The sequence below is a fragment of the Amblyomma mixtum genome, chromosome 9, assembly GCF_055824585.1.
Source record: "Amblyomma mixtum isolate Tamu chromosome 9, ASM5582458v1, whole genome shotgun sequence".
Taxonomy (NCBI): domain Eukaryota; kingdom Metazoa; phylum Arthropoda; class Arachnida; order Ixodida; family Ixodidae; genus Amblyomma; species Amblyomma mixtum.
In genome coordinates, this window is record NC_143020.1 from 79,760,539 (window position 1) to 79,773,256 (window position 12,718).

The 12,718-nt window shown below is 49.3% G+C and overlaps 1 non-coding gene across 1 annotated transcript; it reads right to left on the minus strand.

Annotated features, from left to right (window-relative positions):
* Nucleotides 1-12,076: 12,076 nt before the first annotated feature.
* Nucleotides 12,077-12,148, minus strand: TRNAS-GCU (transfer RNA serine (anticodon GCU)). Its single transcript has one exon. It is a non-coding gene; the product is annotated as a tRNA-Ser (tRNA).
* Nucleotides 12,149-12,718: the final 570 nt, after the last annotated feature.

Sequence of the window (12,718 nt, forward strand, 5' to 3'; positions counted from 1 at the left end):
CTTTGAAATTTAATTTCTTTCAGTCTAAAGCGTAATGGTCCATATTTATCGGTGCACAATGCAATTCTAACAATCACAATTAGGCTGCACATATCTCTACAAGAATGCGCGAATTGGGAATCAATGATAAAATTTTTGCGCTGAGATTGCCTTCCATTTACTTCTGAAGGCACCTGTACAGCTGTACAAGAGGCAGCGTGCAGGACCTCTACATAGACTGCCATCGCTGTGAAAGGTATTCAGCAACGTGACATTTTTTGATGCTTGATTTATTAGAAGGCGCGCTCTACGCATTGCTCGTTCCCCCGACGACACAGTATGCCAGAGCTTCCTTCCATGGAATCGGTCGTGTCGTCTAGCTATAGGCGTTCACTTCTGGGTTGATGACCAGGAAAAAAAAAAAGAAAAGCAGGAACAACGACTGGGAGCAAAGATGGTGGCAGGCAGCATTGAGTGGTTCGCTGGTTGCGTACTGGCGTCCCCGAAAGATTACACGTACGACGCTCGTCGGATAGGGCTTCCGCCGTCCCATTGTGTTTCGCGTGGGCGGGCGTACGGTCTCTTTGAGCACCCGCGCGGCAATCGTTCGAACGCCACCTCGCTGCACCATTGTGTCGCAGCCGTGTTCGCTTCGGGCTATGGGCCGCGGACGTCGCGCGGGCTTATCCGCGGGCTCGCCGCCCGTGCTTGGGAGTTATTGTTTGGTATCTAGCATTATCGCCGCCTCCTCTCCCGATTCTTTGTTTTGCTATCGCGCCCTCTATCTGTGTTCGCCGTGTGTGTACGACTGATTTCGCCCCCTGCATGTGTTGTTTCCAACTGGGCGATACGCCGGTGTCGTTTGAGTGAGGTACAGGTGCGAGAAGTATTAAGGTGAACGCTAAGAGCTCGCTTAAGAACCACATTCGTTCTTAATTCTTCGTGTAACTTAAGAAGGAAACCGTGTTAGAAAACAAAAATGTATATTTCTCACACAGCTGTCTATCGTAGCCATCGACGTGTCGTCATCATCATCATCAGCCTAACTACGCCCACTGCAGGGCAACGGCCTCTCCCATGTCTCTCCAGTTTATTTATTTATTTATTTATTTATTTATTTATTCAAAATACCCCCAAAGGCCCTCATTTGAGGGTATTACATGGGGGGGGGGGGAGTAATTACAAAGCATTGTTATAAGGTTAAAAATATTGCACTAAAATAAAATAGAAATCACAAAATATTAATCATAAATAGGCATTCACAGAAAGGGTCGCAACAATGCACATAACAGCAAAATTTGAGCATAAATAACAGCACCGCTAGAAAAAGAAAAAGACGACACTGGAAAAGGTGCGCTGAAGTACAAAACAAAAATTATAAAATAAAAAGAAGACAAGGCAGAAGAAAAGAACGCTCAAAAAAATACCTTTTTAGTTGTTGAAACATGAGTGCATAAGATGTTGGAATTTATTTAGATCAGATTCTGTGGCAATTTCTGATGGCAAAGCGTTCCATTCGGTTATTGTGCGTGGTAAAAAAGAATAGGCATAATGGAATGACTGGCAGTTAATGCGTTTAACTTTGTAAGGATGATCGCGACGTGGAAAGATAACTGGCGGTGGCTGAAAGAATTCATCATGACGAGAAGGGTGGTGATAAAGCTTGTGGAAGAGTGATAGACGGGAAATTTTTCGGCGCAGTGCTAAGTTATCTAACTCGGCTTTAGTCTTCAATGAGGTGACGCTGGTGTAACATGAATAATCAGAAAAGATGAATCGCGCAGCACGGTTTTGCAGGGCTTCGATGTTACTGATGATATAATTCTGATGAGTCCTTTCCCAGCTGCGGCCACCGTATCCCCGCAAACTTCTTAATCTTATCCGTCCACCTGACTTTCTGCCGCCCCTGCTACGCAGCTTCATAGTGATGCTGATTTTGAAGACCTGCTTGTGGGTCACAAGGTCAACGAGTTTGGAAAAAGTGAGACAATTTCGCTCTCTCATCTTCCCTAAAACTCTTTTCGCCCGAATTTTACTCATCAAATTCCCCGAAGAGGGGAAGATTTCCCTAATGGAACATCCTCAGATGGTGCAATCCGTACCTGGGGCAGTAAGTTTGATTGTTTTTATTTCTCTATTTTACGAGCTGACAACGTTGACCCTCTGGTTCAGTTCGGTCTCCCCCGAGACATACATGATTTTATGAGCCCCAGTGCGCACGCTAAAGAATTCCTCCTGGCGGTCCAGGTTTACTAACAGCCATGTGGACTGTATGATGCCAGAAAGACAGCGACACGGCACAAAAGTAACACGGACAAATATTGGGGACTTCACGTACTACAGGGAGCATTATTCTAAAACGTACCTCACAGCTCGCAGTATTGTCTAGGAAGGAAAAGCTAATGTTTGCTCTTACCTGTCAGTCTGTATTCAGTGACGCAGAGCTGTGATTACCTTCTTCGTTAACCTCCTCATTAGTTTCCTTTAATTTCGTTTTCTTGTATCATTTTTGATCCTGCCGCCGCGGTGGCTCAGCGGTTATGGTGCTCGGCTGCTGACCCGAAAGACGCGGGTTCGATCCCGGCCGCGGCGGCTGGAATTTCTTTGGAGGAGAAATTCTAGAGGCCCGCGTACTGTGCGATGTCAGTGCACGTTAAAGAACCCCAGGTGGTCGAAATTTCCGGAGCCCTCCACTACGGCGTCTCTCATAGCCTTAGTCGCTTTGGGACGTTAAACCCCATAAACCAAACCAAACCATTTTTGATCCTGAAGTAGAGCTAGTAGAATTCCTCAATTGCTTCTTGAACCGTCGAAAACATTCAGCATAACGTTGGTTGCGTATGATTAGTTGTGTGCAGCTTACAGGAAGTACACCGATGTAGCTCAAACCTTCGCACGAGCCTGTTTATATGCGCTCATGTAAAGGGACAAAGTGAACCACAGAGAGGCGAGCGCTCGGTATCTGAGGCCTTCTTGGTGACAACCACGACCACTTACGAAGAAAGTGGTCGTGGAAAATGAATGGAAAAGAATGAATGGCGAGACGTTAATTGCTTGCGAGTGTTAAGTTTCAGCAGCGTCGGAGAGCTGTAACTTAGCTCTCCGAAAGCGGAAAATAGAAACGGGTTGTCCTCGTGTTACGCCCAGTGAAGAGCTTAATGTGCTTATCTGGCAAGTCTCTCCGCGATAGCGTCCTTATCGACTATAGATATCGATGGTTGTGCCACAGACCTCTGAACGTGCTGCGATGGAATCCAGGAACACCGACGTGTAACTGGCGCTGAAGACATACGGAGACTTCTTGTTAGTGAAGATAAGGGCACCAAAGCTGAAGTTCGTATCAGAGTAAAACAATAACGCAGCATGACGAATGATATAGGGATAGGGCGCCGACATCTTTGTTCGAAGGCAAGCCCACTTGTCAACGAGGCGTTGGCACCTCGACAACGTATCGATCCCGAGCTTGTTGCACTGTACGCTGCGAGAATCTCCGTTCCGTTCTGTTCTACACCATGCCCTCTCAAAGGAGTGGGCGGGGATTATGAATGAAATTCCTGCTTTGCCCAATGCCAGACTTGCAGTACGGGTTTAGGCGGTGTCGAACGTCAGCGCGTATGGGTCTTGAGGACCAATGTTTGCAAGTCCCCATTCACGCCATGCGCTGAGAATGTATGAAGACTACTAACGTCGATTTAAAATCGTTGCCTTTAACGCGAGGATCTGTAAGAACGTGAACGCTTTAGTTTTATCTGGTATTTTCTTAATCTCGTTGCATTTTGACGGATCACAATGTTTCTTTTTTTTTTGTGTCTGTCGTCTGTTGTGAAAGCTAGGGTAATGGACTAAACTCCATGAGAAGGCAAGCGTAGCAAGGGGCGGCAGAAAGTTAATCGGGCGGATGAGATTAAGAAGTTTGCGGGGATACGGTGGCTGCACCTGGCAAAGGATAAGGTTAATTGGAGAGACATGGGAGAGGCCTTTGCCCTGCAGTGGGCGTAGGTAAGTTGCCGATAATGGTGAATTGGAACATGCAATGGGAACGCAAAGACACCAGGCTTCCTGAGTCTCCTGGTACTAGCTAGTGATGCAAGGAAATAGGGAACATGGGTGTGAAATCAGAGACCGCGTGAATGTGATGAAGCGCAGGGATGAAAAAAAAAAACAAAAAAAACGAAACGGATAACCCGTGCTGTATTCTCTCACGGTTGAGATCTGCCGTATAGGTTTTCAAACGGTGAGTGTCCGGCGTTCCTTAACGAACGAATCAAAAGGGGAAAAATAGCAGAAAGAGCGGCGGGTCTGGAGCTTCGTTTCACAACGGACGGAAACCGTCGTGATTGAGAATCAGGAACGAACGAACCACTTCGTGGTATATTCTTTGTCTCTTTTCGTCGCTTTTATAACCGCTCTCTTTCTCCGTGCCTCTGACCCTTCGGGGCAATGTCGCCGATGAAACCCTACAGTTGCTCTTGCGTCGGACAAAGAAAATGAACGTTGGAACAGCAAATTTTTCCCACTTCCGCTGACGTGATCTCAGCGTTCCCATGCCCCCGAAGTGCGAGCCGGCCCGCTGGGAAACCGGAATGGTCTCGGCCGTCGCCGGACCATTGATCTCCGAACGAGATACGAATCAATGGGCGCCTGGGCGGCGAGCTTGAAAGTGTCCGAAACGTCCTCTCGAAGCAGTCCTGCCCCTCTCCGCCTCACTTATCATTATTCCTCCTCCGTCGCGTCATCGCACGGGCTCTTTCACGAGAACTCCTTAATCGCGGATATCGCACGCTCGTAACGTAACCATCGCAGAGAAGCCGAGGTCCCCTCCTCCAGCCGCTATAGGCTCTCAACTGACCGCACCGTCGTCCCTTTGAACCCGAAAGGAGTCGGGCATTCGTTACTAACCGAATCCGATAAAATAAAAGCGTTCAAAACTGAAGAGTTGTATGGAACAGGGAGGAGGGGGATTGCAGGGTTCGCACGGCGCATGGGATGAATTCAAGAAGTAAAAACCGATTCCGGTCTCGGGCGCTCCCGATCGCCAAACCTGTCTCTTCCTCGGTTTCCATTGATCAGCTAGCGGCGAGCCTTGGCCTGCTCTTCAACTCTTTGCGTCGTCCGCAGGTTCAGTTCTTGCCGTGGGAACCTTTTTAACCTGGCGTCACTAACGGGTTCTCATCTGCGGCGCAACAAATTACTGCTGCGAACTGGTCAAGACTGCGGAAAAAGGACCACAAAAAGAGGACGCCTCGCCCGATTGGAAAATTGGAGAGGGCCGGAAAGAACTGGTCGAAAAGAACAGTAAAGAGGGAAGAAAAAGAAAGCCATTCCCGAAATAGAGAGATGAGTACGCGGCTCAGATGGAAGGAAACTGGTATCACGGGCGAGCCGGGTAGGAGGCGCGCACTGTGCAAAGCGACTTAATAAGGGAACAAGAGAATAGAGCCCGGCGAAAGCCCTGAAGGATTGCAGAACAAAGAAGCATAAAGGAATAAGAATGGCCCCGCGGACAAGGCGCACGGCAGAGGCTTTCTTAAAAGCGGCCGTATGGTGGTTGTATGTATAAAAGGAGCAGCTCGGCTGCGGCGGTCGGGGCAGGACGGACGGCGGGCTGCCCGCCGGCAGGCGTCGTCGCCGCTGGTTCCAAGCGTAAACTGGTTTCTGCCTGGGCGTAGTAGTACACGGTCCGGTTTTGGGAGCACCCCCCCCCCCCCCCCCCCCGCCTCCCTCCCTTTCCTTTCGCTTATACATCCAGCAGCCCCCCTGCTTTGCCCCAGGTGCGCGTTCGACCACCGCACTGGATGCACTCTGTGGCGTAGAACGGGCGCGGGTCCAGGGAGGGCGTAGAGAAGAACAGGAAGGGAGGGGACTGGTGGAGGGAGTGAAAAAAGAGGGGTGAGGGGGATCGGAGATTTGCTTTACCTGTCCCTGGTAGTGCGGCGGTGAAGAAGTAACAAGAAAAAAAGTATACGGGCCCGCTTCTCTGCGCCGTGCTCTGGTTTCCTGGCGGGCCGAGCGCAGCGGAAAAAAAAGGCTGCCCCTCCAGTGCCGCGCGCGAGCTTCGGAACCGGACTGTGCCGCATCGGTGATGTCCAGGACAGCTGTGAAAGCTGGACGCGACTGCGCTTACGTGTGTGGGTGCTTGCTGCTGAAGCGTTGGTGCGAAATAGTGGAAGGAGGGTGATTGACACCAACTGGACGTATAAGGATCATGGAGGCCACAGTTCATGAACACTCAGAGACAGAGACATGGAAGTCCTTTCCCCATAGGGGCACATGCTATCTTCTGACTTGCGTTGGCTGAGGACACAAGAATTGACGGTCACGAAGGAACATAGGACGAACTAGGCGTAACGCGGAAGCTAGTTCGTTCGCTATCGCTGTTGTCTACTGGGTCCATTGCATTGTGTGCCTGCAGCTAGCAGAACGCAGACGTCACGGCACCTAGTCCACCTATGCTAAGTTTGCGAAAGATTCCGTCTGGCCGCCGCTAAGCGGTACCATGCATTAGGTCTAACTACCGACGACCCACCATCTGTTGGGTTACCTGTGGTTTAGCCGTTACATTGTTTGACGTAGTATACTAAAAAAGATTGCAGGAAGTAGAAAGAGAGGTCCGCGTCAGGTTTCGCACCCTAATGGGTTCCTGTGTAACATAGCGCAGCTGGACACGAGAATGTCATAACACCCTCTCACTGCCGAGGCTTGGTTGTGGAGTGTTACAAAACGCTTCGAATTGATTTAATGACGGCGCAGCTGTAACACGCGATTTGCGGGCAAAGTGAAGCCGTGCATAGTCAACGTTGTTCTGTGGATGCCTGCTGGCAAGCGTCAAAGCGAGTGACAGTATGAGTTTCCGCTTGCTCTTGGAAAGCGCATGTTAATTTGACCTTTGGTGTAGTAGCAGTTCAAAAGGAGGAAAAAAAGCATTCGTTCGAAAAATTGACGAGTAAATGAATAACGTGTTTGACTGCGCCTCCAGCATAAGATTCGCATTTTAGCCCCCTCAAGAAGTAATAGAGGAATACCGTGGCAGTCGAGCAATAGAGAAATAAATCAGTTCACAGCGTTGCGCCCTTAGGTGGTCGTTGATGTGGATAGTACTATACAGTTTGTAACGAGCGAGAATAATTCAGAATGTTATGTTCTATAATATCTGTGACAATATTAGATTTATACCTGTGGAGCTATCAGATGTTGCCTATTGGCGCGTTAGATAAAGGGCATTCGTTTGAATGTTTCAAAATCTCGACTTACTCAAAATCTCACTGTCTTATTGTGTTTTCCCCTTTTCACTTTCATCTTAGACAGTGCTTTGCTGAAGGCTTAACGCAAAGTCGACGCGTATATTGGCCTATTAATGTCCATTTTATACGCAGAAGAGAATACGCAACAACGTATTAATGTCGTCTGTTACACTGTACATTTTCAGCCCACTTCATTACATAAGGGAGATGGCCTGCAACTTACCCGTACACGCTGTAACCCAACAGAATCCATACATCATCGCAGATGCTCGCGTTTTCATTTGTGACGGACATTGAGCATAATAAATGAAAGCTTTGAAAAGGTAGCGTTAGCGATACACAAACGCGAAATGCCTGAGTTCCTCAAGGAGTTGATGTTCCTGTTTCTCCACTAGTCAGCGCGCCGTGAGAAGGGAGTTTGTTTCTTTCAAACACCGCCCTCCCCCCCCCCCCCCCCCCTTTTTTTTTTCACCAACAATGGGAAAGGGGTAGATTGTTGTACTCGCCATTGAATCGGCACCGCTCGTCGCATTGTTGAGTGGGTTTCTAATGTTACCCCGAGTTGTTCGAATGAAAAGGCAAGAGGGAACTGCAGGTAGACAGACCTCTTGCCGCTGCCACGCCCGCGTCTGTCTGCGCCGGGATCGTTTACTCGTGGACGATTGTCGGGCGACCGGGGGGACCGAGTTGGCGACGGCGTGTTTACAACGCTTTTATGAAGTCCGCCTCTCCACGATGCCCGTTGGGAAGGAGCGTGGCGCGTGGGTTTCCTTGCGGGAGTGTGGAGTTGATTTGAGAGTTTTTCGGGTTGTGGCCTACCCCCCCCCCCCCCCCCTTCCCCCGTTCACACACACGCAGTGCCTTTTTTGCACGTCCCGAACCGGCCACTTTTGGTTGCGGGAAAAAAGGAAGCATCCCTAAGGGGTTGTTGTTATTGTTCGCGATCCCCACTTCCCTTTTCTGGAACTTGAGGAGGTTATAAATGTTGGTTCCCCATTCCCGTCTTTGAGGAGCGCGTGACCACTTTGGGTTTATTGGGTGGGGAGAGCTTTTCCCCACGGTCCAGAGAGCCTGCTGACATGCAAATGTGCGTCTCCCTTTTTTTCTTTCTGAGGGAACGTAACTTGAGTAGGGAGTATGAGAAGCTCGAGTTGTTCGGGTAGCCAGCGACTCCCTCGTCTCCAGCTGCCCACCTCCTCAAGGATGCAGGGACACGTCTTACCTGCCTTTCGAACGGCCCTTGGAGAAATCGCGCTGGTTATACGCCGTAGTTGTGTGCAGTGATTATAGTCCTACAGCTGAGGTTTTGTCTTGAGAGTACGTTTTGTGCGTTGTAAGGTGCGCCGCTGTGAGGAGCGCATGAGCGTCCTAATGCCGGTATCTTTGGCTGTGTTTGGAGTGACGACTGTGTGGGAGATGCTTCGCAAGGGATCGTGTGCAGAGAAGTGGGTTCTAAGGGCACGCAAACGTACTAAAAAGGGGGGTGGGGGGAGTGTCAGATGGGTGCATGAGATTATGAGGTTTGCAAGGATATGGCGGGACCGAAGCTGCCAAAGGACAAGCTGAATTTGAGAGCAGTGTGGGAGGCGTTTTGTACTGGAATGAACGTATTTCGGCTGATGGTGATGATCACTAATTTCAATGAGTTTCACTCGAACCAGTCAGCGTTTGTGTCTTGCATGGCACTGCGTCTACTGCTGTCAGTTTTCCCCGCACTGCGAAGTGTTAAAGCTTTTTTCAAAAAGTTCATCAATTTTTTTTTTTTTTTTTGGGGTGGGGGGGGCGCTTTGAGGATCGCTTGAGGGCATGAAGGAAATGATCATACAAACGAGAACGGATGTCGAATGACTAAAAGCCAAGCAACGATCGGTGATAGGCTGCATGTGTCCAAGCTCCGCAGGCCTCAGCGAAGCCCAACTAGAGACCCACAGCACGTGGTGGACATCCGCATCTTCGCTTCATCTAACGTACGCAGTGTACCCCTATAGAGCGGGTAAACTTCATCGACGGTGCAGACGTATCGATAAATCTTCGGGAGCCGCAGGCCTAGCCTATTGGTGGAGACCGATTTCCTCATGTAGCTGGCTGGCTGGCAGCAGGCGTTTCAGTATGCACGGCGGGAGCCGCTTAAGCAGCCGGGCCACTGGAGGGGTGTCGCGACGTGCTCACCGGAGTACGACCGAGCCGCAAGCAATGCCGGCGATGACGTCATATCCGAGTGCAAAGCGAGGATAACCTCGTTCGCGCGCTGCGTGCTCGGCATCGCCGAAGAGGGGAGCTTTCTGGTTCGGATCGGAGTCACCCGCCGGTCGCCTCGACCGCGTGCAAAGACGCGGGTGGAGTGTGCCGTCGTGACCGTGGCAGAGCTTGCCGACGCGGTCTTGTCCGGGCAGTCATTGTTAGGACTGAAGACAGAAAAGTACTGACGTAGAAGTAAAGGACCCAGTGCGTCTTTATAGGTCATTTCAGCGCAGTTCGTACTTGTAGCTTTTGTATTGTGCCGATATGCCTAATGTTGAAGTAGCTAATTTTGAATGTTAGTTTTATAGCCACTATTTTTTTTTTATCTTGGTACCTTTTTTTTCGATACCGGCCGCCGCGCTCGAATTTAGATCGAGGCGAAATTCTAGAGGCCCGTGTACTGTGCGATGTCAGTGCACATTATAGAACCCCAGGTGGTCGAAATTTCCGGAGCCCTTCACTACGGCCGTCTCTCATAGCCTGAGTCGCTTTGGGACGTTAAAACCCATAAATCAACCAACCTTTTTTTTTTTCACTGTTTAGTTAACAATTCGAAGTTCCTGTGATATTTGTCCCAGACATGCAAGAGTCTCCTAAGGATTGCGATATTGATAAGAACGCGTTAAGATTTTATGCTTTCTTTACAGCTCAAAAAGAAATGAGATAAGGTATCTGTTCTTGCCATCCTGTATCTGCCCAACCTCTATTCCCGCTGAACACTTTTTATTTTCCCTTAGAATTAGGTTAGTAAATCCAAAGAAAGCGCTGTTGTTCGCTTTCTGTCCGCATTCCCAGTAAATGACCATAATATACGATCGCCGAAGTGCATGGGGCTGAACACTGCAGGTGGACGCTTTACGCTCTTGTGTTTTTCCGTTGTAATATTTCTGTCCTTGTTTGCTTGTGTTAAGAATGTCTGCCCGTGAGGTCTAGGTTTCGTGCCGTTAGGAAGGCAATCTTTCTTGTACCCTTCAACTAGGAAGACAAAAATCAGATGATCACCCTTTTTTTAAGGCTTTATTCTAGTTATGACCTGGGATTTTTCCCCAGCGTATAGTAATAAGCTATAAAAACCATCAACGGCATCGTTCCGTCACAACGGTGTTCGCGGGATGCTCTCCATCATCAATAACGCCAATAGCATCGAGCAAGCTGTCAAGGCCGTCATGGCTATTGGGGGCCAACTCTGACGTCACAGCAGTGTAACGTGTAGCGTGCTCTGGGTTTCCAGGAGCATCGACGTGAACGAGGGAAAAGCAAGGAGTGAGTGGTCGGAAATGAGCGTAAACGAACAAGCAAAAACGGAAAGAAAGTAGCAGCAATAAAACTGTAGGCCGGTCGAGGAAAGTGGAGTGCAGAGACCTTGGGCTGTCCGTTACGTTACCGGACGAACTATGTCGACGTCGTCACTTACACGCGCTGACACGACTCTTTAGCCCCAGCAGCTCCCTTCAACAACAAACGCTTGTACTGACTTCGCACCCTTGTTCCGTTGTTCGTCCAAAGCCCCGGTTTTCTCGCATTCATTTCACTTTTTTTTTTCTCGCTTTTCACGTTTTGTCGGCTCATCACACCTCGCGTTCAGCTCTTTTGTTCTTCGCCGCGTTCTTTTGTTCATTGTTTAGCGATGCAAAAAAGAAAAGCGGGGAATCGGAAATAACGCGCAAAAAGGAAGAAAAAACGAGAGCTGAAAAAAAAAAAGAAAAGGCTTAGCGAGCGCTCCGCGCCGTGACTTACGCCTGCGCCGCACCGCGGCGCTACAAGCGGCTTCTCTGTCGTCAGCGCGACGCCTTCACGCTAGGGGGAGCTGCGTTCGGCGACCGCCATTGTCGGCCATGAAACGGTTGAGCGTGCGCGGCGCGTCGACGGCGGTGTCAGCGCATTGTTTCGCGCCTCGCTCTTTAACCTTAGCCCTCGGAAAGCAAATAAAAACAAAATGTATGCATGGTGAGAGAAGAACAAAAAGAAGAAAAAGGAAAAGGAACGGTCCTTTGTTTAAGCGGTGGCGTATAGCGGACACTGCTTGCGCGAACTGTGCGCCGTTACTGAGAGAGAGAGAGAGAGAGAGAGAGAAAGGATGCATCGTTTCCAGCGGGAGCTTGTCTTTTGTGTTTAGTGACAGCCATTGGACCGAGCCCGTTCTACGTTCGGCTCCGACGGCTCGGCGAGGAAGTTCCGGACGTAGGACGTGTGTAATGCTTACTCCTTTAGCTGGGAGCATTTTACGGCTTGCCCCTGTACTATTAATTCCCCAGGTAACGGATATCTCAGATAAAAATTTTGAATTTTTCATCATTTGTTGTTACGGGGCCGTAGATTTCAGGCACCTAAAGTGAAGGCTTATGTTTTCTTGTGAAAACTATTACTTCCGCATAAAAAAATTTAAGCTGAAGCAATTCTCCTCCTCGTGGCGGAAATCGGAGTCAGTAGGGTGACGTGCTTAATAGTTTGGTTTGCTTTGGTTTATTGGGATTTAACGTCCCGAAGCAACTCAGGCTATGAGGGACGCCGTTAGTGGAGGGCTCCGGAAATTTCGACCACCTGGGGTTCTCTAACGTGCACTGACATCGCACAGTACACGGGCCTCTAGAATTTCGCCTTCATTGAAATTCAGCCGCCGCGGCCGGGATCGAACCCGCGTCTTTCGGGTCAGCAGCCGAACGCCTTAACCACTGAGCCACCGCGGCGGGTACGTGCTTAATAGCGTACAGTAGTATGGTCAAAGGAACGAAGATGCGGACACAAGCCGGTTAGTTACGAATTGGCAGGTTTATTGCGAGAACTCTTCTTACGGACAAACTAAGCTAATCCCAGACTTTTGAAATCGTAAGAACTGCGCCCACGTACTCGGGAACATACTCCATAGCGATAGCAAATTCAAAATTATTTCGTCACCAGGAGACGTGGGAGTAAATTCTTGACCTTGCGGCGCAAAGGGCCGATGTTTTGTAGCACGTGTTCTTGCGTCTGTATATCCCTGGCAGTGACGCTTTGAATTCGCTTTGTGAAATATGTTGGGAAATGCGGTTTGCGTAATACACTGCCAATATCGTGTCATTATGCTTGCATATAAATAATAAAAAAAGCTGACAGTTTTAAAGTTCCTACATCTTGCGTGATACACCGGGCATTGGAGGTTTTTTTTTTTTTCCTTCTTTCTTTATATACTCATTCCCTCGTTCTTTCAGTGGCAGAGAGCGTCGCAGTTTCCAGAAGCGCATGCTGTTGGTGAGGCTTTCAGCTGAGCACTTTCTTTT